Source organism: Lissotriton helveticus, chromosome 2_1 (genome assembly GCF_964261635.1).
Source record: "Lissotriton helveticus chromosome 2_1, aLisHel1.1, whole genome shotgun sequence".
In the NCBI taxonomy this organism is placed as follows: Eukaryota; Metazoa; Chordata; class Amphibia; order Caudata; family Salamandridae; genus Lissotriton; species Lissotriton helveticus.
In genome coordinates, this window is record NC_136059.1 from 1,120,246,608 (window position 1) to 1,120,272,061 (window position 25,454).

A 25,454-nucleotide genomic window follows, 5' to 3' on the forward strand; every position below is an offset into this window, starting at 1 on the left:
GCCAAATGAGCAGCCCAAGAATCATTATCTGAGAATACTAAGCCCAAATATGGGAACGTGCATGTGCATAACAATTTTTCTGAACCGGAGGAAATTACATTAACCGAGTGTTTTTTGGGACACAACTCATTAAAAATGATTCTTTTAAAGTTATGCAAAGGTCCAACTTGTTCATAAAATCAACAAAGCCCCCAACTAAAATACGCAATGCATTAGGTGTGCGGCCCATTAGGACCGCATCGTCCCCAAATAATAAGGTGGGTAGTTTTTGCCGTTGATCATTGGGACGTCCATAGTCAGTTTAGGCAACTCATTATGCAGCTCATTAATATATAGAATAAAAAGCAGAGGGGCCAGCACATATTCCTGCCGATGACATTGTTCACTGAGACTGCCCAATCCCTACTAATCCTCACCTTGCCCCCAGGTCCTAATGTAAATAAGCCAAAAAATGCACTAAGGCCTCGTCCAGCCCATATTTTAAAAGACATAACCATAGGCGCAATCTGTTTACAAAATCAAAGGCTGAGGTGAGGTCCATGAAAGCTAGGTCGATGGGCAACTGCGGAACTATCGTGTATTTACCAATGATCAAATTTAAATTGAGGCATAGTTCTACGGTTCCCAATTTGCTTCTGAAACCTAACTGACATTTGTTTAAAATGCTTTCATCCTCAGCCCAACTCCTAATTTTATTAAATAGCACCCGCCCAAGTATCTTAAGTGTGTTATCGATCAAAGAGATCGGTCCATAACAGCTGGGATTTGACCTGTCTCCCTTTTTCAAAATAGGGACTATGTTACTAGTTGAAAATGTATTGGGTATTTGGTAGTTTGTTAGGTTGTTAAAAACATTAAGTAAAAGCGGTGCCCAAAACTTCGGTTTATGCTTAATAAGGTTGATGGGAAGCCGATCGGGCCAGGGGCCTTGTTACCTAGGCTTTGGTCAATGGCATCCTCAACTTCAGATAACGATATCTGGACCCGTGTAGCAACATGAAGGTCTGTGTGGGCCTCTTTCTGAGAATAGGCTGTATATATTTTCGAAAAATGGGCTACCCATGCTTCACTGGTTATATTACAGCTAAGAGGGTTTAGTATCTTGTCCATAGGTCTCATATATTTAACTGCTGCCCAAAAGCTGTTTGTGTTGTTAAATCTTGCAGCACAGGCCAAGTTATCCCATTGATCTTTCAGGAACTCCTCTTTCCTCTGCTTAAAACTTTGTTTTATTGGTTCCTCAGTAAGCCGGGTCTGGTGGCTCAGTGGACTAATGTGTCTACTGCAGGGGCCTGTGTTCGACCTCATGGTCACAGGTTCAAATCCCAGTGGATCCACTCAGCCTTTCATACATCTGAGGTCAATAAAATGAGTACCATTGAGTTGGGTAACAACAAACATCTGTTATTCAGCGCCTAGATACCCGTAGTGGTGAACGTGCGCTTTACAAATACACATGGTATGTTATGTTATCTAGTAAGGTTTGCATCCCTAGGTGTAGCTGACAAGGCAGCGCAATGCCTGGGGGCAGACGCTATTGACCATTTAGAATTGTGGTTGTTATTAGATGCAGGTTTTGAGATCATTTGTTTAATGCCTGCGCATAAATGGGCAAAAGCAACAGCTGCCTCAGGGTTATGGTCAGTAGGCGACAGACAGGTATCAACAAATGATCAATAAGATGCCAACACATTGCTATTGTCGATACCTTTCCAGATAATTCTTAGGTTGTCAGTTGAAGATAATAAATTGCAGGCCCCTGGTTCTACAATAAAATTATTTCTAAGGGCGAACCTAAGCATAACTGAAGTTGGGTTGTGGTCCCCATACACAGTAGGTATGACCTCAGCTCTAACTAAAATGTCTTCAAGCGTGGCTGATATAAAAACATAATCAATTATTGAGGCACAGCCGCAACCTCTGTAGGTGGGTATTGGGTGACTGTCATTATGATTTATGGCTGCAATGTCCATCACATTTAATAGGTCGTTATTTGACAAATAGTCCAGTAATTCAGTCCCCCTTTTACACGGATTTACATATGGTTCATGAACAATGACCGATTTACTTGCCCCGGAGATCTTAAAATTAAAGTCGCCACCCAAACAAATTCCAGCTAAATTGTGATTCCCCGTTGCAGTTTGTATATCTGAGACAAAATTAAAAAGATTTGCAAAATTTGTGTAGGTATGGTTAAAAAGTTGTTATTATAAAAGTTAATAAAACAAATAGAGACCCCGTGTATAAGTCAGGGCTTGGAAGTTGGGACTGTTTGTAGGGATAGTTTTGGCACTGCCACCAATCGAGATGTTAACCGATATAGAAAGGCCGCCAGAAGGACCCCCATATTTGGGGGCAGGTGCAGAGACATTAAAACATTCAAAACCCTCAAGATATAATTCCCTTGTAGCCCAAGTCTCCTGAAACATTAAAATGTCAAATGTATTTACCAGCTTAACCCAATCCTCATTGTTTGCTTTGGAGGCTAAGCCAGCAATATTCCAGCTTAACACCTGCAGATATTCGTCGAGTGGCCCAGAGATGTCTTTTACCAGGGGGACGGGTACTGTTGTAGTAGGGACCTGTTCGGTGGGTGTTGGTGTGGGAAGCAGTCAATCTAGAGTATCTAAACCAGCAAGGGAGGAAAACCTGTTATGTGACAAGAACGGGGAGATGACAGGTATGTTATGACTGACGTTATGTTTGTAAAAATAGCCAAGAGGCAATGACCAGATGTCAGTGGGTGAGGAGCTGTTATGCTCTCTTACCATTAATATAGATTTTACAAGAGCCGGTTGGTGAACGTTTATAACAACACAATCTCCCTCTATGGTCTTGTCTGAAGGACCGACCCAGCCAACCCTGTGCACCATCAAGATATCATTGATGTTAGACACCCCAAACCCTTTATGTTTAGCCAGCCAGTTGGTGCTCTTATTGCGTAATTGATCCCAGGACTCTGACTGGTTTTTCCCTTTAGGGGGGACCTCTGCTAAAACCAAGACATAAGGACAGGCCTCGCGTGGTAGGCTTAGAACATCCTTTCTTGTCTCAGAGAGCCCGCAAACATTGTTCCTGGTGGCGAAGGCCGTACCCTGGGGATTACGTGCTGGGCTAGCATTATTTACGAGGGCTGTACAGGGTACAGGGTGCATGGTCAGCTAGTTGGCTAAGTGAATGTAATGAGTTGGGGTTGTCTGGCTTTAGAAAACATTCTGTGTGAGTAAGAGTGTAGGGAAAAATGCATTCTTTAACTTTGCAACAGGTATCGCAAGAGCCAATTAGCGGAGGCTGCGCAGCAGTAAACATTTGCTGTGGCATGCTGGGAACTGGTCCGCTCCGAGCCTGCGTTTTATGTGACTTTCCCTGTTGTGATGACGTCTTGGGTACGTTACTATGCAAACTAGACTTATTAATTAGTGATTCTAGACGATCCAAGTGCTTCCAAAGTGTAGCAAAATTCTTATCAACAAGTTCCTTAACTCACTCAAACACAGTATCTATAATAATGTCAATTGCAGTATCTCCCAATTTAAAATTATTAAAAAGTACTGGTGTGGACTCAGTCTGAGTTTGGGTATGAATGACGGGACATATCAATGGACATTAAAACAGAGGGGGCGCTCACGGTTACTGTGTCAGCTGAGACCGCTGGTCCTTGAATCCATGTGCTTAAAGCGGTATGCTGTGGTTTTAAACATGGTGGTTGTTTCCTCTTTGGGCAGACAGGCTTGGTGCCTTCCTTTTTCTTGCTCCATGTTTTCACTCCGCTATTTTTTAAAAGCATTCCATTATTTTGAAAGTCTAGACAAGTGCTTGTTAGCAATTTTACAGTGCCACGACATCGTTTTAAGGTATGCACTGGAGCAATTATTTACTGAGCAGAAGGTAAAAGTATTTTCCCACATCTTTTAAGGGCAATGCTTGCAGGAGTACTGTGGTGCGCATTACTGCTTTCCTAACCTCATTGTCCTAGAATCAGTCAGTATCTTAAAGCACCAGCAGATGGCTATTGGCATGCAAGAAAAACATAATGTGCGAATTGGGTCTTGCTTTCTGTGGGAGCTGCAGATAGCGTTGGCTAGAAAAATGTTTTGAAAGAGTGATGCCATAGACAGTGCTTGTGTTGGGAAAGGTGTCACAAAGGGTCTCTTCAAATTTAGATTAGAAGAGGCAGGATGGTTCCGACAGTTTATAGTTAAGCCTATGCTTGGGAAGGGGTGTGGGTGTTAGGATGCTACTAGAGTTTGAGATTGGTGGCTTGTATAGGCTTAAAAATTCAGTAAGGCGATTTCACAGTCAAAAGGCAACGCCCCTATGTATTTCGGCGAGCTACACCTAGTCAGGGCTCATGCATTACAATTCAACATGATTAACCCTTTACAGGTATGTGTGCATGTATTAGGGCATTTTATTTGGAATATGAAGTTGCATAATTGGATTTTGAAAGGGTCATTATAAATAAGTGATAAAGAGGAAGTTGATCAAATGAAATTGGATATAAGTTTATTTTGTTCACGTCAATGCAATCTTATCTCACTATCCATTCAGGCCTTCTAGATCTTTCAGGGCACACACCTGCCTCCTAGCACACATGCAGTAAAACTGTGAGTAGGGGTTAAACCTAAGTCTCACCCAACATGCTTAGAAAATAGACCTACTAAAAAAGTCATTTCAAGGCTTGTCCATGCTTTTATTCTTTCACAAGGCTTTAATATTGCATCCAATGGGATTACTTAAAGGAAGGTAGTAATAGAGTAAGACAACTTTTCTCTTATCATTAAGTAGTCTTCTAACTACATGCTCTCACTGCATGCAATCTGAGGCAGCTACCAACTGAATGACACACTTTCAAAATAAAATAAATTAATAAATGGTGTCTTTGATTAGTTTGTCTTCCCTACATAGCATTCCTTTAGGGTCGCAGCTTTGCCAGCGACATTCGGTCTCTGTCCTCGATCCCACAAGCATCTGTGAGACTATATTGGCACCCTAATATTGAGTCAGTATTCTGTTCATGGCATGGACCTATAGGCCTGATTGGGATACCATTGCTGCAAATATACAAATCAGCAAAAGCACATACACCTCTGCATATACAAGTTCAGGAACCACAGGTTGAGCTTGGGTTCTGGAAACATTGGTTCCGACTGGTTATGGTGGTTCAGTCAAACTGTGGTTCAGAGGAGCCCTGTATTAAGCAGCTCTAAAACATGACCCTCTCATCTATACCTCAATTAGCATATGGATCAGTGTGGTCTACTGCGGTGTTTGCCGTATGAAAGACCAAATCCAAAGTATGCATTCTTTTTTTTGGTTTTGCGTCGTAATTCTTTATTGAGAAATTAAAGGTATATAAATAAATATAGTACAGCATAATAGAGTCACAGTGGTCTATGACATTACATATACAATGTAATATAGAGAAATAAAGAATATCATATAAGAAAGGGGAGGGGTAAGATAAAAAGAAAGAAAGTTAGTAATGGAAAAGAACGGTATTGAACATAATAAACTAAAGAATCCTTAAAGATCCAAACTCTGGTTTATTATAATCACAGAGTAAGGTAGACAGAATAGATTATGGAGCGAGCAAATGTATTTAGAGCCACTAAGTTATTGTATGTATAAAACATGTAATATGATATATATTGGGAATGATGAGTAAATAAATCGATAAATAGATTTTTTTTAAAAGAAAAATCAATAGATAATTGGGGAATAGATAAAATAGATTAGATAAAAGGTGGGTGAATAAATGGAAAAGTGAATAGATAGGGGAGTTAACAGAGAAGAAATGAAAGTGATGGAAGTCTAAGTCATCTCTCTACCCGGTAAGAAGAGGCTAGAAGTGAAAGGACAGATGGGGGAATGATATGAGAGGAAAGGAGGTTAGGGAGAAAAAGAAAGAGGAAGGAAACAAACAGGGGGCGAAATAAAAGGAGGGGCATAGCAGACAGGGTGATTAGTTGAAAATATTTAAGGATCTCGGAGAAAAGAAGCCCCCACTTATTGAAATATTTCTTCTTGATCCTGAAGTTTATATATTACATACTCATGTGATGCCGTTTGAATCATCGCAGCCATCCAATCCTCCATAGAGGGAGGGTTAGGTGATTGCCACAATCGTAAGATACAGATTTTGGCTGTAGAGAGTGCAGTATGTAAAAGACGGCACTGATGACTTGAGATGACCGGTTGACTCCCAGGATCATGCAATAAAATAATAGAAGGTGTAAGAGGAAGTCGGAGAGGAATAGTCTCCTTAAGTGTATTTCCTATTTGTGTGCAAAAATATTGTATAGAGGGGCATTCATAGAGTGTATGGAGAAGGTCGCAATTAGTTCCAGAACATCTCCAACATTTAGAGTGCAATAGTAGTTCTGCTCGTAATTTCGATGGTGTCCGGTACCAGTCATGTAAAGTTTTCAAAAGACAAAATTTCAGGCGCGCCTCACGAGTGGTTTTATTCAGGGCTTCCAGTATGTCCGGCCATGCATCTTTGTCTATGGTAATATGTAGGTGTGCTTGCCAATTCCCGTAAAGAGCTTTAAGAACGAGTTGTGAGTATAGGTGATTAGTTAAAGTGGAATATAGTCCCAACATAACTCCCTTATACCGACCCCAAGTATGGAGATATTCCAATATGGGCGATGTTTCTAAAGTCCAAGGAGAAAAACCAAGACATCTCCTCAGACAATGCTGTAATTGTAGATGCTTTGGAGCCGGATGCAAGGGAAGGTTAAATTCTTCACAAAGGAGATCAAAGGATTTAATTCACCATTTAATATGATCTCATCTAATGTCTGATACCTCTTGAACTCCAATTATTCCAGTAAATTGCACGACCATTGATTCTAATACTTTCATTCCCTCATATTGGAGCTTTAGAGTTCAAACGATGGGCAGCCTTTAAAAGGCGTGCACACGTTGCCATGCTTGATATGTGGCATGAAGCACAGGAAGTGGAGGGGAAGTTCAAGGTTTACGAGTAATGTATAAGAAGTTAAGGCCGACATCACGTTCAAGTATTAAGCGTACTGTTGTGACCCATTGTGGAGGATCATTCACACCTGGAAGCAGGTAAGCCAGTTGTGAAAGATGTAAAGCTAAGGAGTTGTGTTCTAATTATGGTAAGCCTAAGCCTCCATGGCAACGACAAGCTATTATTTAACAGCAGTTAAACGAGGATACATAGTTCCCCAAACAAAGGCCTGTATACGGGAATCTATACAACGAAGTGTGTTCAGAGGTATTACAATCTGAAGCATTCCCAATGCATAAGTAAAGTGAGTTATAGTGACCATTCTTACCGCCTGTATTCTTCCCCACATAGAAAAACCCAAGAGTGACCATTTGGCAAAATCTGTTTCAATTTGCATTATAAGAGGCGAAATGTTATCCGAAACCATCCCCACTAGACCGCGATTAATCAGAATTCCTAAATGTTTCAATTGGGATGATTTCCAGCAAAAGGGAAATCCATAAATTGAAGCTTTTGTGGTACCTGGAGAAAGAGGGAGAGCTTCACATTTGTCCCAATTTACCTTGTACCCAGAAAGGACAGAGAACTCATTAACAGTCTCAAGTAGGGTGGGTAAAGAATGGGAGAAATCTTTAAGAGTAAGACGAATATCTTCAGTGTATAAATATAGTTCTGACATTCCTCCCATTATAGGTATACCCTGAATCTGGGATGTTTGATGGATCAGTGAAGCAAGAGGTTCCATCGCTAAAAGGAATAAAAGGGAGGATTGGGGGGAGCCTTGGTGAGTACCTTACCGAATTGGAAAGGGGTCAGAAAGAAAACCTCCACAATTGACCTGGGCTATGGGATTGTCATATAATAAGCGGACCTGAGAAATAAACTGATCACCTAGGCCAAAGCGTTTCAGGGCGGCAAAAAGATAGACCCAATCAATATGGTAAAACGCCTTCTCTGCATCCAGAGAGAGAGTGACTGTGTCTTCTGTCAGTCCCTTAGCAGACCATAAAGTATGGGCTAGTGTTCGGAGATGATTTCTAGAGGAAGACCTGGGACAAAGTCAACCTGTGAATATCGTATAAGGGAAGGGATAAAAAAAAGTATGCATTCTTAAGCAACCAGGCATGTATCATGTGCGTCCCGCACTCCTTCAGCACTCAGACCCTCATTACAAGTAGTGAGATCCTAATTCCTGTGTTGAATTCCTCTCCACACTAATCATAGACTCACTATTCCTGCACCTGGCTATCAGGCTCGGTTCCAAACTTCCTCGGGGCTGTGATGAGAGTCCAAATCCCGGCCCTACCGAACGACCTCAGAGTTCAATAGTTAAAAAACGAACAAATAAGATAGTGCAGCGGGGCGCGGGAAAGGAAGGGAACAGCAGGGAGGGAGATCTGCAACACAAAGAACAAGATATTAGAGCACCCTATCTCCCTAAACTATAACAGTGTACTCTACAGTCCATTAACCCAAAACCTCCCCACGTTTCACCATTCAATACCTGTAAAGAAAAATACACAATGATCAAATCCAATGGAGACAGGGGATTGTTGAGGTTTGAAGAACTGGGCCCAACTGTGAAAACAAAACGAACACGATTCAACTCCCTCCGCTCCAAGTTTACTGGATTGTCGGTTGTTGTTCAAAACAGAGATCACTACACATACCCAAATACTGCGTTATTTTCTATAGATGGGCGACTTCACAGTTCCCTTCTTTCCAATACCCCTCCTGTCTCCTGTTAGAACGAGATAAGTAAGCAAAAATGAGCACTGCACTCTTCAGAATCACCTCCGTAAGAAACAGTGTGGGGAACCACTTCCCAATGGGTTCTCAGAGTTAAGGCTCACTCTGAAATGGGTTCTTCATATAGCATGCGCCCTATGAAGTTCTGTAAGATAGAACCCTGAGAGGGCTTGAGTAGGCGAGGCTCAATAAATGCTCCAGGTGAGTCCTATCGCCACTGTGCAAGCTGACATGTATTTACAATATGTACATTGTTTGTATACCATGGAAGGCTCAGTTTGGTTATGTACAATAAACAGGTCTTTTTCCCTATGACCAAACGTACAGCCACCAGTATCTGTGACTGAACACGAAGTAAAGGAACTTCCGAGTAATACTCCTCCGAGTGCAACTCTACACAAAAGACCAGGTTGTGGGTGAGTTGTTGGGATCGAAACTACCAACGCCACACACCCCAACGAATTCGGGTTACTCACGATTCTGGAGGACTAGGAATCACCAGACACCTCTTACCGCCTCCAAACAAGGACTCTGGAAACGCCACCGCAAAACGGAATTATCGGCGTCTCACCGCCGTTTGAATCTGACCTTTATTTCCTGGCATGCGCGCGCAGCTCACGCTTGGTACGCGACGTCAGCGCGGCATGCCGGGAACTGTAGTTTCTGATCCCGTTGGCGTCCCATGATCGTTCGGTAGCTTGGAACCTGACACTGGCTTTACCAGGTGCTGGAACAAGGGACCCAGGTTTACCAGCCATAAAATCCAGACAGTCAAATCACTTTGGGGAAGGGCTGCATTAAAGCCTGGACCCGTTTCTCAGTCGCCATCTGATACTCGGCCAAGGCACATTATGAGCATAAACTTGTCCCCCTACCCGGTGGCTTTCTTTCTTTGTTCCCTCACTTTCCCTAATCACCCCCCCATACCACCCCCCAATAGACGTCTTGCATACATTTACCATGTGGTATACCCCCAGAATTGGAAACATTGTGCAGAATTCTTCCCAGTAATTTAAGAGCCACACAATTCCTAATTCAGAGGGGATTTAAATCTTCAATAGAAGGGATTCCATTCAGATGCCTGCCAATATCAGAATTTACGGTCATTCGGATTGTCCATATAAAATTCCTCCTGGCTTGTCATATAGACCTGAATTGTTTATTGGTCAAAACGCAATCAATCAATCAGAACATTTGTGAAGCGCACTACTTACCCATGAGGGTCTCAAGGCGCTGGGGTGGGGGGGGGGGATGCTGCTACTGCTCGAATAGCCAGGTCTTGAGTAGTCTTCTGAAGGCTAGCAGGTCCTGGGTCTGCCGTAGGAGGATGGGAAGGGTGTTCCAGGTCGATCCTACTGACTTTAAGGTATTTTTCAAAGGGAATATTTTTATTTACAAATACTGCACATGCCCATTTTCCTACTGAAATATAGGGTTGACCCATAATTTCTAACAAACCGTGAAGTATGCCCTGGCACAGTACTGAACACTGAGTTTTCGATAGGCTTGTGTGTCTAGTAAGTCACAGTAACAGATATCGACTGCTTGTTCTGCAGCTCAAATATTTGCTTGCCGTTCATCTAGCATTGTGATTAAAGGCAGAGTAATATATTGCCAATGGGTAGCAAGGCAGTTGTATTAAGCCTCAAACAGTGAACTTTCTGCCCTCTCACATAGACTGCCCCTACATTCCCCCTTCTTTAATAATAGGCTGAAGAACATGCCTTTTATGTAGAACTTCATCTCACAAATGTGACGCTTGTAATTGCTGTTAATAATGTGCTGACTTTAAAAGAATTAGAAAAAAATACCACAGGGGTCTGGCTTTATACCCAGTAAGGCTAAGCCGAATATACCAAAAGAACAATACAAAGGCCAATACTGGACTTGATTTTGTGTGTTCAAACCGTAACCTTTATGAATAAAACGACCTGACTGGACTCTTTGTCAATCGGAAATAGCAATGGATTTGTTTCTTCTTTAAATAAGGATTTGCCTCCAAAAGTACATTTGTGACAAAACAAAACTGTTAATGTACAGAGATAACATCACTTATAAGGTTATAGGATTGGTTTGCTTTGACAAAGGGCCACATTATTTTGTATTTTTTGTATAGCTGTATGATTGAAGGATGAATGTTGTTGGTAGGATGTGCAGAATTTTGTTGTAAATATATGTAATTCTGTTTTTTCTTGATTTGTAGAGTTTTATAAATGTTTGTACATGCATAAATATTTCATGATATGACTAAAAAATCTAAATGCTCTACTAGTGAAAAATACAAATTCAACTAGTGACGTAAGTAAAAAACGGACCGGTATGTTTTATTCATAAAGGTTACGGTTTGAACACACAAAATCAAGTCCAGTATTGGCCTTTGTATTGTTCTTTTGTTTTTTGACTTTAAAAGAATGGCATGCTAAATCTCCCTTCCCAGGATACGGTCCAGTGACTTTTTAAACTGAAGTCATTTTTTAAGGTACCCAGTGAAATCGCGGTGATAACTTGATGGTGGATCAGCAAGCCTCTGGTAGCCCTAGAGGAGCAGTACATAGAGCTAGAGCTGGTGTAAGAGCAGTATGACCGTTTGGACTTTTTCTGGAACTGCTGGGCTTCTAGCACTAAGTAATGTGTGTTTTCAGCCCTGAGTTTCAGCTCCGGCTACATGGATGAATGCAGATTTCTTTTTTTCTACAGCTGACCACTCAATGAAGCGGATGTTGTGCTAATAGAGACAGTGTATCTACCATGTATGTATCAAGGTGGTAGACAAAGCATAATGCCCTGCTTAAGTCCTGAGTGCTGGGTATGGAAGTACTGTAGGCTTTTAACAATGATCAGCATTGTCAAATGAAAACACACACTACTGAGCAATTAACAAGCAGTGGAAATGTCGTAAATAGGCCAGATATTAATGTGTTAACGCATGCAAGTACAGGTATGCACAAATGAAATTTGTGGGGATTAGCCACTTGCTTGTTTGCTGCCTTTCACATTTTCACGCTGATCTTCAGACCTATGAAGCAGACATCAGTGCTTCCAAGGGCACTGGAACCCACATTTGGGTTGCAGGTAGGCATCTTGCACATCTTTCAAACTGATATAGGGTGTAATCCTTTCTTTTGTGTAACATTTTTTCAGTCATTCCTTTAAAGATGTAAAACGTTTGTCAACTTTTTTCAGTCACTCGTTCAGCCTCTTTTTACAAAGATAACATACAAATCCTTGATAGCTCAGATATGGCACTAGAAGGTGTTCCAAGTTTACAGGTACTGATTTCACAACAGAGGATTACTGCATGTTTCAAAACTTGCTTTGTCTGCACATTTGCTTCAGTTTTATCTTTAGCAAAGGCAGCATTTTGTCAGCATGCTGGTGCTAGTTCAGTTGGGCTTCATCATGCTCTCAGAGTTTATTCAGCTTGCTATAACGTCAGACCTTTACTTCTGTCCCTCTCACTCTGAACTTTCTCTGTTTATTTCTTTATTCACTCTGCTGAGTTTTGTAAAGATTTCTACAGAGTCTATCAGGGAATCTGTCATTCGAAATATGTGTGCATGCATTATCAGTAGGCGTTGGTATGTGTATCGGAGAAAGGTTGCCTCGCCAACCCAGGATATGAATCACTCCAGCTGGCATGCAGCGTATTACTGTACTTTTCAACACAGATACACCGTAAAAGAGAAAGGATGTGAATAAAAATGTCTCTCATGAGAGAAAGCATAATTCAAAAGAGTGGAATTGACCACAATCGAGAGGGCTCAAACGCAGTGAACCTTTTGGCTGTGATTTAGACACTGGGATAGCAAGGTATCAAGCATGCAACAAACTGTGCTTCAACAGCACTTTAGGAAAAGTGGGCAGGGTATGATGCAGCAAAAAAGCAAACAGCATGCCTGGGAGCGATGGAATCCTCTGACCGCCCTCTGAGTCATCACTTAACCTGACTACACTGGATGTGCTGTTACATGTATACTTACTGTTCCTTTCATCAGCTTCAGATTCTACAAGAGTTCCTTATCTAGATTGCTCCAAAATACATTTGGTTCTTGTAATTGAAATGAAGGCTTCATTGCCGAGCTATCGGATGACCCATGTCCAACCAACCCACCTCCACCCCCAGCCCCAAACGTGGCACCACAGGTGGAGCAATCCATGTTGTGGGTTGTTCTTTTAGCGTAGAATGCTGAACCTTTTGATGTCATAGTATTGTGGCTATGCAGAATCAATACTGCAGTCTTCAGTCATTTGGGTTTGGTTTTCCCTATGCCAGGATGTTAGTGGTATGTCTTTGTTCTTGAATAAATCCTTTAACTTCAGCCTTCCATCGTGTTTTTTTACCAGAAGATGAACTTGCTCTGTGACTGCGAGCAACATTGAGCAGGCAGTGGGGGCAGGTGTCTGACTCACCACCCTTGTTTTTACATGTTCCTGACTGTTAGAATATTTATTGGATTGCTATGAACTTTGTGTTTCTGGACAGATATGGCAAGCTATGTTAACTTTTTAATTAAACAAAAACTAAAGAAAGGACCCCTAGAAAATCCAATCAGGGACAGGGGAAAAATATGCTACAGAAATAGAAAATCCCTATGCACTCAAGAGTATAAAATCTCAAACTAACAGTCAAAGATAACCATGCCATACTATTTATAAAACAACAGTGAAATCACACCAGATTAAAGAAACAACTTATGTATTTGTTGATACCAAGGTATATTTTTTGCATTTTATTAAGTACAATACATGTTAAAAACTAATTGTTAAACATTAAAAACAAGTTAAAATCAGGACATGATAAGCATGAATTAAAAAAAAAAAACATTACATAATTCAGGTTACATTAGTCATAGAAAGTAATAGGTCAGATCGCAGTATTCATACAGAGTAGTTGATCACCAAATCACAATATTCATACAAACGTCGACAAACTTCTCTGTATAAATATTGTGATTTGGTGATCAACTACTCTGTATGAATACTGCGATCTGACCTATTACTTTCTATGACTAATGTAACCTGAATTATGTAATGTTTTGTTTTTTTTAAATAATTCATGCTTCTCATGTCCTGATTTTTACTTGTTTTTAATGTCTAACAATTAGTTTTTAACATGTATTGTACTTGGTTTTATAAATAGTATGGCATGGTTATCTTTGACTGTTAGTTTGAGATTTTATACTCTGATGAGTGCATAGGGATTTTCTATTTCTGTAGCAACTTTTTAATTAAAAGTATTGATTGTGCAGGTCTTTGGACAGGTACGTTCCAGTCACCTATTTTGAATCGATGTTGCACACTTTCCGCCATATTATTTCTCAAGTCAAACACTGTCAAAGCCACATTCAATGAACAGCAAAGAGGACGAACACCTGTTTTTCTGCACCAAGTTGAGGATGTTCCCACACATCATCTGTTTGTGCGCTATTCAACTTCTTTTGATAACTTTAATTTATTTAAATGGTCTCTCTCATATTAGACTCGTCAATATTTAAGTTTGAGTCATGAGTAAACTTATGGCCAGGTGTACAAAGCATTTTACCAGTCGGAAATGGCCCATCGGACCATTTGCGACCAGTAAAATGTATTTTCAAATGTACCAACCCTATTTTGCAAGTCAGTAACATATTACTGACTCACAAATTAGGGTTTGCAAGTTCCTATTAGGAAGAGGCGTGCCAAGGGTGTCTCTTCCAAATAGCAAGTCGCACTGGTATGTAGGAATGTTTTGCTACCGTGAATGTATTCACAAAACATTTGCAGTTTACCACCAATTTCAAATTGGTGGTAAGCCATTCCCAAATGGCAAATGGTCCCCAAGGAACCCCTTCCACTTAGTGAATTGGAGCGCTGACATTATCTCAGAGCAGGCATTGGTCCCACAGACCACTGTCCCCTCTAAAAATATGAAAGGAAAACTTTTAATTTTCCTTTCTTAAATGCATCCCGTTTTCCTTTAAGGAAAACGGACTGCATTTTAAGAGAAAAAAAACTGCTTCATTCAAAAAGCAGTCACAGACATAATGGTCTGCTGACCCCAGCAGGCCACCATTCCTGTGAGTGCCAGCCATTCCCAATGGGTCGCAAATGGCGACCTGCTTCATGAATATTTATGAAGCAGGTTATTTGTGACCCCTTTAGGAATCACTAAATGTGCCCCAGACACATTAGTGCATTTGATTTTGCGAGTCACAAAAAACACGCAATTAGAGACTCGCAAAATCAAATGGTCCTACATCGGGCCCTTAATTTGGTAGTGAGAAGTCAAGGCCCGATTTGACAACGATGTAGCTGTAGCTTCATTAAAGAAACTCAGCAGGAACATGCAAATTTGGTGAATTGGTAGACTCACTAATTAGCACCAAATTGATTTGCTGTACAAATATTCCCCATGTCCAGGAAAAGCTACCGCCAAAAAAGCCTGAATTAAGAAGCAAAAGCAACTGTCAGACATAAAACAAACAATAACATAGATACACGAGACAAGTACGGATGGTCAATTCTGTGTTGTAATTGCTAAGATTTAAGAGATTGTGAAAGATGACAACCTTCACACCGCAAGCAAGACAGGAGAGAACAGCTTTAAGTGTTTTAGGTGTGCTAGAGCCACAGATGGTTCAAACAGTTCAAGTTGTTTAGCAAAGGCAAGAGTGGCTAGTGCTCTGGGGGGGTGGGGGGGGGGGAGCAAGGTGTGTTGAATAATTATTGTACACTTAGTCCACTAGACAAAATAGGCACCAGCTTCTTCTGGACCAAAAGAGAGTGAACAATAAAGATATGGCAAACATCAAACCACTGATTTCACCTATTCCGTGTGTCTTTGAAAAAACCTGCAATGTCCCCGTCAAGATCAACTTCTGAAATACCTTTCCTCAGTAATTTTCTCCTCAACCAGTGAAAAAAACTGTCTTACAAAATGCCACTCAACCCAATAATATTAGATGATGCTTAAATGTCTAACTCTGCATGTACACTCTCTCAAGAAGAAGAAAAGGGTAAAGAAAAAGGTGTTTCAGTTGTCAACGTGGGCTCTGCCAATAGTAAAATCTTATGATTTCTGAAAGAGTTCAAAGTCTCCACAACATTGTGATTTAGGATTAAATCATTTTTATTAGCAGAATATATAGAAAAACAAGACACCACTTCCTCGCCTACAACCCAGAGGGCTGGCAGCGTCAAAGATCAGCAACTGAAAACCAATAAGTAAAAATCAGGCATCTCAAAGGCAGTTTAAATACACAGTAAGTCGCCTACAACACATCCAGGGCCAGCCGCGTCAATAAATATAAAACAGTGATGAGAAAAGCAAATCAAATTAGGCATCATTACTGAAGCGTACCTTCGTTGACCACTGAGTTGCCCATCAATAAGGAGATCTGAAGCTAAAGAGTCGCGTGTTGAATTAAAGAGTCTGCATTTCTTAAACTACAAACAATAATACAACTAAAAAACATTTCGGGATCCACTATAGAGTCCTCCCCCCTATTCTCTCCAGGTGAGCCGGTGACAGAATTAGAAGCTTAGAGAACCCTCAGCCGGGGGTCCGTAAAGTAACCCTCCCTCCATGTGGCTTCAACATTGTGATTTAGATTAGACCCAAAGGAAGCGGCCATATTGGCTATAACCTTGCACACATAGTGCAGTGTTCAGCTTAATATCACCAAGGGTACAGAACCAATAAGTGTTATTCTATAACATCTAATATCTTCGAAAGGACTCCAGGAAACTGCACCAGTAGGGACAACTATAGAGCTCACAACATTGGAAGACAACAATAGTCAGAACAACAGAAGACAAAGTCAACCAAAAGTTCAACCACTAATCTCTCCAAGACCTAAAGCCTGTGTCTGAAAATTTCACGAAGATCTGGAGTCGAGTGAACCTATCAACATATCTGAGGAGCGCCCAAGTTTGAGTGAACCTCTAGAACAACAATCATTACTTATTCAAGCGCTACCCGATTCTAGCCCACCAGCAGACTCAACAAATTGCACATGGGACATACTCTTACAACTCTTTCAGACGATGGTGTATGTACTAAACTATGAGGGATAGAAGTGCGTGCATTCCTAATTGTTTTTTCCTGGTGAACAAAGTGTCCTGTGCCTCCTGGTTATCACTCACTGAACTCAAGTGAATTAAATGAAGTGTGGCTACGTCCCTGCGGATGTGGGGTATGTCTCCAGGGCACTGGTATTATGTCCTCTAGATGAGGTTAATTTGTTAAATCCCAAATTATAAATTAAACACAAATTTTTACTGAGTATAATTTGTTTCCATCCTTAGTTTTGTTACATCACCAGCATGAATTAATTTGAAGTTGGTAGTTGAAAAGCTACATATCCCAACATGCATTATCAAAACACTTCACTGATCTCAATGCATTTCGGCCGTCCAGGCCTTCATCTGGGGACAATCTGAAAATAATGATAATAGCCACCGTTCAATATACTGGGAGAAAACCACCTCTCAAAACCACATTATGTATTTTAGGAGAGAAACGTTGTCTTAAAAAACAACTGTCATTGTGGGCATTGAAAAAACGTGAAAGATGTCCCGGATAGAACGTGCAGCTATTCAAGCCTGCTCTACAAATTGAAAAACCGACGAATGGTCAAAAACTTGCATATTCGGAAGGTTTTTGAAGCTGTATATATTGTGCAAACTCGTGCTCGTTACACTAAGCACGGTGACTAAAAGAAACAATGCTTTAACGATAATGGAATGCTTGAATCCTTTACACTAAACACAGTGACTCAAGGAAAACAATGTTTTAGTAATACTTGAAAGCGTGAGCACGCCATTATTGTGGTTGCTATGTTCAAACAAACTTATAGTGTAGATCGCTATGTAGTGTAGTTCCTATTATCCCAATAGGGTCTGCGCATTGGAATAATACCATCAATAGTATAGGCCTAGACCAGACGTTAACTAGGTCTTCTATTGTCGATATTAGACTTAAAGTTTTGGGTTTGCCAGCTAGCACAGAGTTCACTAGAAACTTTCTCGAATAGGCAAGGAGGAGTTGAACCTCCCTGGGTAGACAAGAAGGGATTTAGTTTCTGACAACCATAGAACATGACAACTTTGCTCTCCCCTAATCAAGAGTGTATCTCTAGAGTCGTGTGAAAACAAAAGACAACTTATTTTACTCAGTCAGTACGTGCATTCTTAGTCTCACCAGATTGTAGAGAAAAGGAAGAGACGGGCGTGTTCAATAAAAGATGTTATTTATTGATCAGTCTCTTTTCTCATACAAGAGAAATGGATCGATATTATCGCAATACTTATGGTTAAGTAAAGTGCATACAATAAAAGCAGAAGTATAAAATAATACTGTAAAAACATTTATATGGTTTCTAAGCCATAAGGTGGTTTAAAATGGATAAAATAGATACATACATATAAACATTTGACTAATCGTACTCAACTGGTGCTTCTAACTACGCCTACCCCAGTGTACCTGACCTAAGCCTAATACGTGGGCGGGAATAGAAAGTAGCAGTTTAAGTTAAGTTTGTTTTGCCAAGTGACTGACTCAAGAATTCTCTGCAAGGGGTTATTCAGTTCTGTACCTTGAATCTAGGATGGTTGAGGGATGGTATCCCTCGTCTTTGGTCTCGATATTCCAGGCTGCCTGCAAGGGCTGCCCGGAAGCGCCGGAGCTGGATTTCTCGGCAGGAGAAAGCAGCATCTCGTTCTCAGCGCGTCAGGAAGGCGGGGCTGCGCCAGCGGGGTCTGCTCTGCTCTGGGCTTCGGCAAGTCTGGCTGCTCCGATCTCGTCACCACCGCGTGTGTTTGCTTAAGGCAATACCGGTAATATTTATACCTGTAAGGTGCCGAGATTGACGTAAGGATGGACATAGATACGTCAATAAGGATGTCATACGAACTGGTCGTTAGCACATTCTTTTGCTGAAGTTCTCGGTGAAATCAAAACAATGGCCGCAGGGTTTTTCCCAGGTTGTCATAGGTTTGATTTGTTTTGAGAACTCCGTATGCCTTATCAGGGGCTGGAGGAATATTGCTTGCCTAATCAGATTGCAAGCGTTATGACCTAATCAGATAACACGTTCCTGTGCCGTGGTGTGGCTTAATCAGATAACGGTTTCTGCATCATGGGATGGCTGCTAGTTAACTTGTTAACCAGAACAGGGTCAAGAATAGGGGGATCGATACAGAACCTATAGGAATACATCACACCCACTCCACGCTAACTATTGCCATATTTACGAATCTAGGCATAGTAAAACATACTGTAGAGTATCGTGTATACCTTACCACCCCAAAATACATATAATGCATTTCGAAATCATGTAATGTACTGGAAAATAAAATATCCATATGTACTATATGCACTTAAGCAGTAGACTAATGCTAAATTAATCACGCATGTATACATTATTAGTAATGGAATATGAGAATTACACATGAAATGGCTCTTTAATACAGAAGAAAAGTTCAAGACCATTTCATCACAGAATAAAATAATTATGAACATACCAGCGGGCAGCTAATGTCTATAAAGTTTCTAAAAATAGAAATTTAGTTCTCTAAGAATAGTTCTTACTTTAAGCAGAAGATAAGTGTCCCGAAAAAATCGTAAAAATATTTTGGGGCTGCTGAAAAAATTGCTGTCCGTGAACTGGAGGGAAAATTGTTCATGCTACTTTATTATTAAAGTTGAAGGCCAAATTCAGGGTGTTGGGAACGCCGTGTGCTAGCTTGCTCAAAAGTTGTTATTTCTGCTCTGGTGAGAACATCATATCATTGAGACTGTCGAAAAAGCTGTCAACAGCTTCCTGTGAGAGTTCCACTAACTCGGAAAAGGATGTAACCATGCATTCATGTGCATGATTGTCTCCATTGACGTTTTGATTAGTATTGCTGACAGAAGGTCGTACCTGATCGATGCTGCTTTCATCTTGAACTTCACTACCCCTCAATCGTAGTGGTGAAGTTTCCACGAATGCCGTCATCAGGATTGGCAGCCGTTGAGGGCAGCACAAAGCATGAGCCGTTATCGGACCCAACAATGTTTCTGCATCCATTGGCGCATCCGATTGTAGCGTCAGACAGGTGTCCAACACGCATTCTTCTCCGCACAGCAAGCACCTTAATACAGGTAAAACACATCGATGCCACATTGGTCGAAATGAAAGAAACCAAGTCATGTTCAGGTCTCTAAGCCGGGATAGTCCCAGGATTTTTGATATCCGGTCCCGGTATCCAATGGCTCGGATTGTTTCTTCCCTTGTCGCAGGTGTTTTGTCTGTGACATGGTTTGCCATAACGAAATATAAGGACCAAGAATAGGATTCCTGCAATTAGTCCCAAAATGAGGGGAAGTCCGCCAAAAATCGAATGGACGAAGTCTGGAAAAATACCCAGTATGGCTTTGAATGGTGTTAATGCCATCGAAAATACTGTCTTAAATACTTTTGAGACTCCACTGGTATCAGAAATATTTAAGATTTCATTCAGGATTTCTGCGAAATGTATGGGGGAATTAGTTGATAACAATGAGTGAATCTCTGCAGTCGTCCTTGCGACTAGGAGATCATACGTTTCTTTTGATGACGTAAGTCTGGTCGGCGTCTGAAGAAGCACTGTTTTCATTCTGCTTAAAGTATCTATTCGAATAGAAGTAATTTTCAAGTTAGGCCATGCCCTTGCCTCCCTGTCTGGAAAGGAGCTGGGGAACAATAAGCGTCCACAGCACATGACCTTCGCAGTCGTAGTTATGAGATAAGGAATCCTGGGCAGTAGACTACAACATCTGCGATCCACAATTAGAATGTAACTCCCGTTATAGAGTCTTTTAAAGAATGGTTCTATCTCTGTTGCAGGTGTGCCTAGCTGGTGACATGAAAGGTTATTTGAGTTCCCTTCACAGGCTCCATGCAAACTAATTCCATTACACAGAAGTGTACCGCTTAGTGACATCGCACAATTATTGCCACTAAGAAACACTTTCTGTCCTTTATTACTGACACATGCATGTGAATAGGGCAAGTTCCATGTTGACTTAATGTACCCTTTTCCCAATTTTTCGTACATGCCAGCCTGTATATATTTTTGGCAGTATTGAAACCTGAAGGTTGATATTGGAATATTAATTATCCCATGTATTATCCATTCACTGAAAGGTCGTTCTGACATTGTCACTGGTAATCTCTCGAGTTTCTCAATGCTCAGGATTGTATAATCAGCACCCTTCTGTGCCATACTGATTTGTTTATCAGTAAGGTTAAAGATATTGAATAGTGACGTTGTGTTAATTAAACGCCAAGGCACATAGCCTGAACGCAGATTTTGTAACGTCCAGCCAATCTGTACAATAGAACGCAATTGAGACTGACCGTGTTGTAACAACAGTAAGTCTTGCGATATTATGTCGATTGCTGAAGACACAATGCTGTCCAAAGAAAAAATTCTGGAGGACAGAGTCATTAACCCATTGTCCACTACAGAAAGTGATTTTTCCAAATTAATACGGTCAATTTCCCGTATACTTTCTGCTGTCTCAATTTGAGTAACCTTCCAGGCCTCGTTGTAAGCTGCATATACAGAGGCTGCTATGAAGCGTTTTTGACGCTGTTTGCGCGGTCCCATAATGAAATCACGCAAGTCAGCACCATCAGTAAGTAAAATTAGGTGTTGCTTAATTTCTGTCAGTGTGGAAGTTTGTAGCCATTGAAGGCAGAGATTGCCCACACTGTAGGTGGTGATTATCCCTGGGTGTTGTCTTTGGGAATATCTAGGGTCTGGCCTGGTCAATGTGAACCCCTGTGTTTTGTTCAGGAATCTGTCTTGACAGTTATTAGTATCTGTGGGCCAGGTCAACCATTGTTTCCAATCAGGATGTGTTCTGTTTTGGTTTAATACATAGTTTACGTCTATCTCCTCATCTGTAGAGCTATTGCTGTTCATTGTTGGCTTTGGAATAGACGGTTTATTTAAGTCTTTGATTTTGGCTAGGCCAAGACAGGTAGTTTGTTGAACAGTGTCATTCAAAAATATAATTTGTTCTGGGATCATGCAGGCTCTAAATAATCATTCTATACCTTGTACTTGCCATTCTTTTGTACCCCAAACACTTTTTACTTCAACATTTTTGTCCCAATAATCAAAACCAAATGTATTCATTTGTTTGAAAAATGAGTCCGAATATATCAATTTCGTGTTTGTAAGCATGGTTTTTGTTCCTGTCTTATTTGACAATTTGAAATAAAATGTTTCAGCTTTACTTGCATTGAACCCTGAAAAATAAGACTATTTGTCATAAACGGTTCTTGAGCTTCCTTTTGGAGGGGTTGCACAATGTTCCCATTGATTATAATTTAAAACATTTCTAGGTTGTGCAGATTTATGTAGAAAATGGTTACCATAGTGGTTGTAGCAGTACATACTATCATAATTAGATGAACCCTGCAAATAATCATGTTTGGTAAATTTAGCAGACATCACTAGATCAGACATCATGTTATTAATACTTTCAAAGTCCCAATCATCAGCAAATGAGCTTGGTTTTACAAAGTCACTCAACGAGATCTTGATTTGGTGTGGATATTTGAGGGTCTCAACCGGACCATAAATTTCATAGTCAGTGTTGTCCCATGCTACCCCAGCCGGTATAGGATTGGCTGTGAAGTTGACTGAAGAAAGTTATCTTTTCTCGACGTGTGAAGATGTGTGTGGTTTGAGGATCAAGTTGATTTTCTGGCTTGCTGTGTCCATTTTAGCATATTTTCCCTCAATGAAGCGTCCCAAGCATAGTATCATGATGAGCCAAAGTATGAGGATAAATGCACCAAAGGCCACCCAAAATTCGATCCATGGAGAAATCAGATAGGTTTCTTTCAGTTGTTTCAAAAGTTCCTTAGCTTTATCTTTAAAAGTTTTTGTTGATGGCTGTGTCTTTGATTCACGTAGATCTTCAGAAGAATCATCAAAGTTGATAAAGTAGCCGGATGCTGTTCTGTCAATTGTTCCAATTGCTTCAGGATTACTGTTTCTTGCAACTTTAGCATATTCATTTGTTACTTCATTGTAGGTTGGTGTGTCTCTACTAAATGTTTTTATTTGGGTTTTCAGAGGTGTGAGTTCCATTGCATTGTTGCATAGTCCTTGTTGTTGTTCTGTAGGCGTTTCGAATGTGATTAGCCTCTTAGTTGGGACCTCTGTATTGGTAGCAAATCTTGGTGTTCTGCTACTTATCGGGAGTCCACTTGGCCTACTGTTTGTTATCGGCCACATGATTGTGGTTTTACCAGGTCGATGGATACAACTCGGTTCTCCTTTTTACCAGCAAGTGGCGGTAGTACAACTGATCTCGTCCCGTTGATGGACAAGACAGGAACTGCTTTTCTGTAAGAAGGCCCAAATTCCTTCTTTACCGCGATCTTTTCTCTGACTAGATCCCCGATTTTTGGAATCCAGACAGGTCTTGCTGGGACAGGTGGTGGTTCTTCAGTGGTTGTTGGCTGCTGTTTCAACTTTATGTTGCTCAGGTCTTTTCTTGTTTCGTTTAAGTCCTGTAAAATAGCCAAACGATCTTTGATATCAAAGCTTTTTTCCTTCACCACTGAAGTCTGACTGTCAAGATCTAAGACCAACATCCTAGTTCCAAACAATAATTCGTACGGACTGAATCCCTTCAGAGAATTTCTTGGCAGGTTGTTTAGACTACGTTGGACACTTATTAGATGTTTGACCCACCCAGCTCCCGAACCTAATACCTTTGCTGTTATAGATTGCTTTCTGTCACGGTTTTTTCTTTCTACGATTCCGTTTCCCTCGGGATGAAATGGACAAGAGTACCGCAATGCAATGCCCATGCTGGCCATGGCCTCCTTATAAGCTCGAGAGCTAAAAGCAGGACCCTGGTCAGAATGCAGCATGCCAATTGCGTATGTGCCGATAAAGACTCGCAAATCTTTTATAACAGTTCTGGCGTCAGCCGATCGCTGGGGCCACATCCATATGAATCTCGTGCATGAATCCACTGCGACCAGGATATATTTATAGTTACCATCCCTTTGTAAGGGACCACAGTGGTCCAGATAAACACAGGCTAATGGTTTATCTGAGATTAGAAGGGGCGTCTGTGCTGGTCGTCTCACTGTTGATACTTTCATTCTTTGACATATTTCACATTCTAGAACATAGTTCCGTGTTTGTCTGCTCATTTGTGGCCACCAGTATCTCTGTTTTAATAATGATACTGTGGCTGAGACGCCAGCATGTACAGAAGCAAGCCCTTCGTGTGCCGCTATGATTAGTCCTAACCTATGTTCCATGTTTGGAATTGCCCTATCCCCCACTCCAGGGATTCGAGCAAACGGAACATTGTTTGCATCAGTTATGTATGAGTACTTCACTGGAAAGCCTTTCGGGAGTGTTTCTATCGAATCTTTTTCTGTAGTGCTGACAGCTTGTAATATATCGCTGTCTATTTTTGTTTTTGACCGTGTGATGGCAGCTACGGAAGCCGTTTGGACAGCTGCCTTCGCGGCCTCATCAGCCAATGAATTCCCTGCAACGTGAACGCCATCACGTTGATGACTCAGTGTATGTATCACGTGAGTCTTTGGTAGTTCTTTTTGTAAAAGAGCTACTTGTTCCCAAAGCATTTTATGCTTGATTGTGCCTCCTTTTGCATCCTTAAAACCATTCTGAAGCCAGATTTGCAAGTATTCATTGTAAGACTGAACGCAATAATACGATCGCACACTATGAGTGTGGGGAATTCTCGATCGGTATTTTCAAGCGCCATCTTGAATGCTAGTAGTTCAGCTCGCTGAGCCGTACAATCTCCTAGAGATTGTGTTTTAGTGACCAGTGGTCTAAATTTTCCTTCGTGCCAACGACCTTTAACAATCGCGCACGCAGCACTGTAAGCTTGTTTACCCCCCACTGCGGGTTGTGCTGATCCGTCTGTATATATTATACAGCCGTAATGTTCTAGAGGCAGAATTTCGATCGGCGGAGGACATTCAAATTCATATTGGAGAAATTCTTGTGTTTTTAAGTTAGGATCAAATTCGTATGCCACATCTGTTGCAGCAAGAGAATTAGCCCATTGTATCCATCTCGGATGGAGCGCTTTAGCATTCGGAATGCTTGCTTTTGTTACAGCCTCTAGGGCTGGTATCGGTGTCACGATTATTATTCGTTTACCTTGTGCCAGGGCTCGTTCTTTTGCTATAGCTGTCTGTGTTGCAGTTAGAATTTTTTCCGTTGGGCTACATTTCATTTCAGCTTTAGTGTACAAGTGTGATTTAAATGCAATTGGTACCTTTTCTCCCTCATTAGAGGTCAGGTATGTGAATCCGCATCTTCCTGGGATGACTCGAATCACAAGATTGCGTGTGTTATCACGTGTTTCTAATTTTGTTTTAATTAACATATCTGTTTGTAAGGATCTCAGAATTTCTGTGTGTTTTTGAGTCCAATTGGTTCTTTTAAAATCTGGTTTTATTAGATCATAAAGGGGTTTGACCCTTTCTGCGTAATTTGCAATGTATGTTCTTCCGAAATTTAGGAAGCCTAGAATTGACTAGGTTTTTTAGTGTTCTAGGTGCTTGGAGTATGGCACATTTCTCTAGGAAATTGTCAGCCAGGCTTTTGCCTTCACTTGATAATTCATATCCTAAGAACAGGACTGTTAGATGGGCAATTCTAGATTTTTTAAAGTTGAATTTGTAACCCTCTGCTG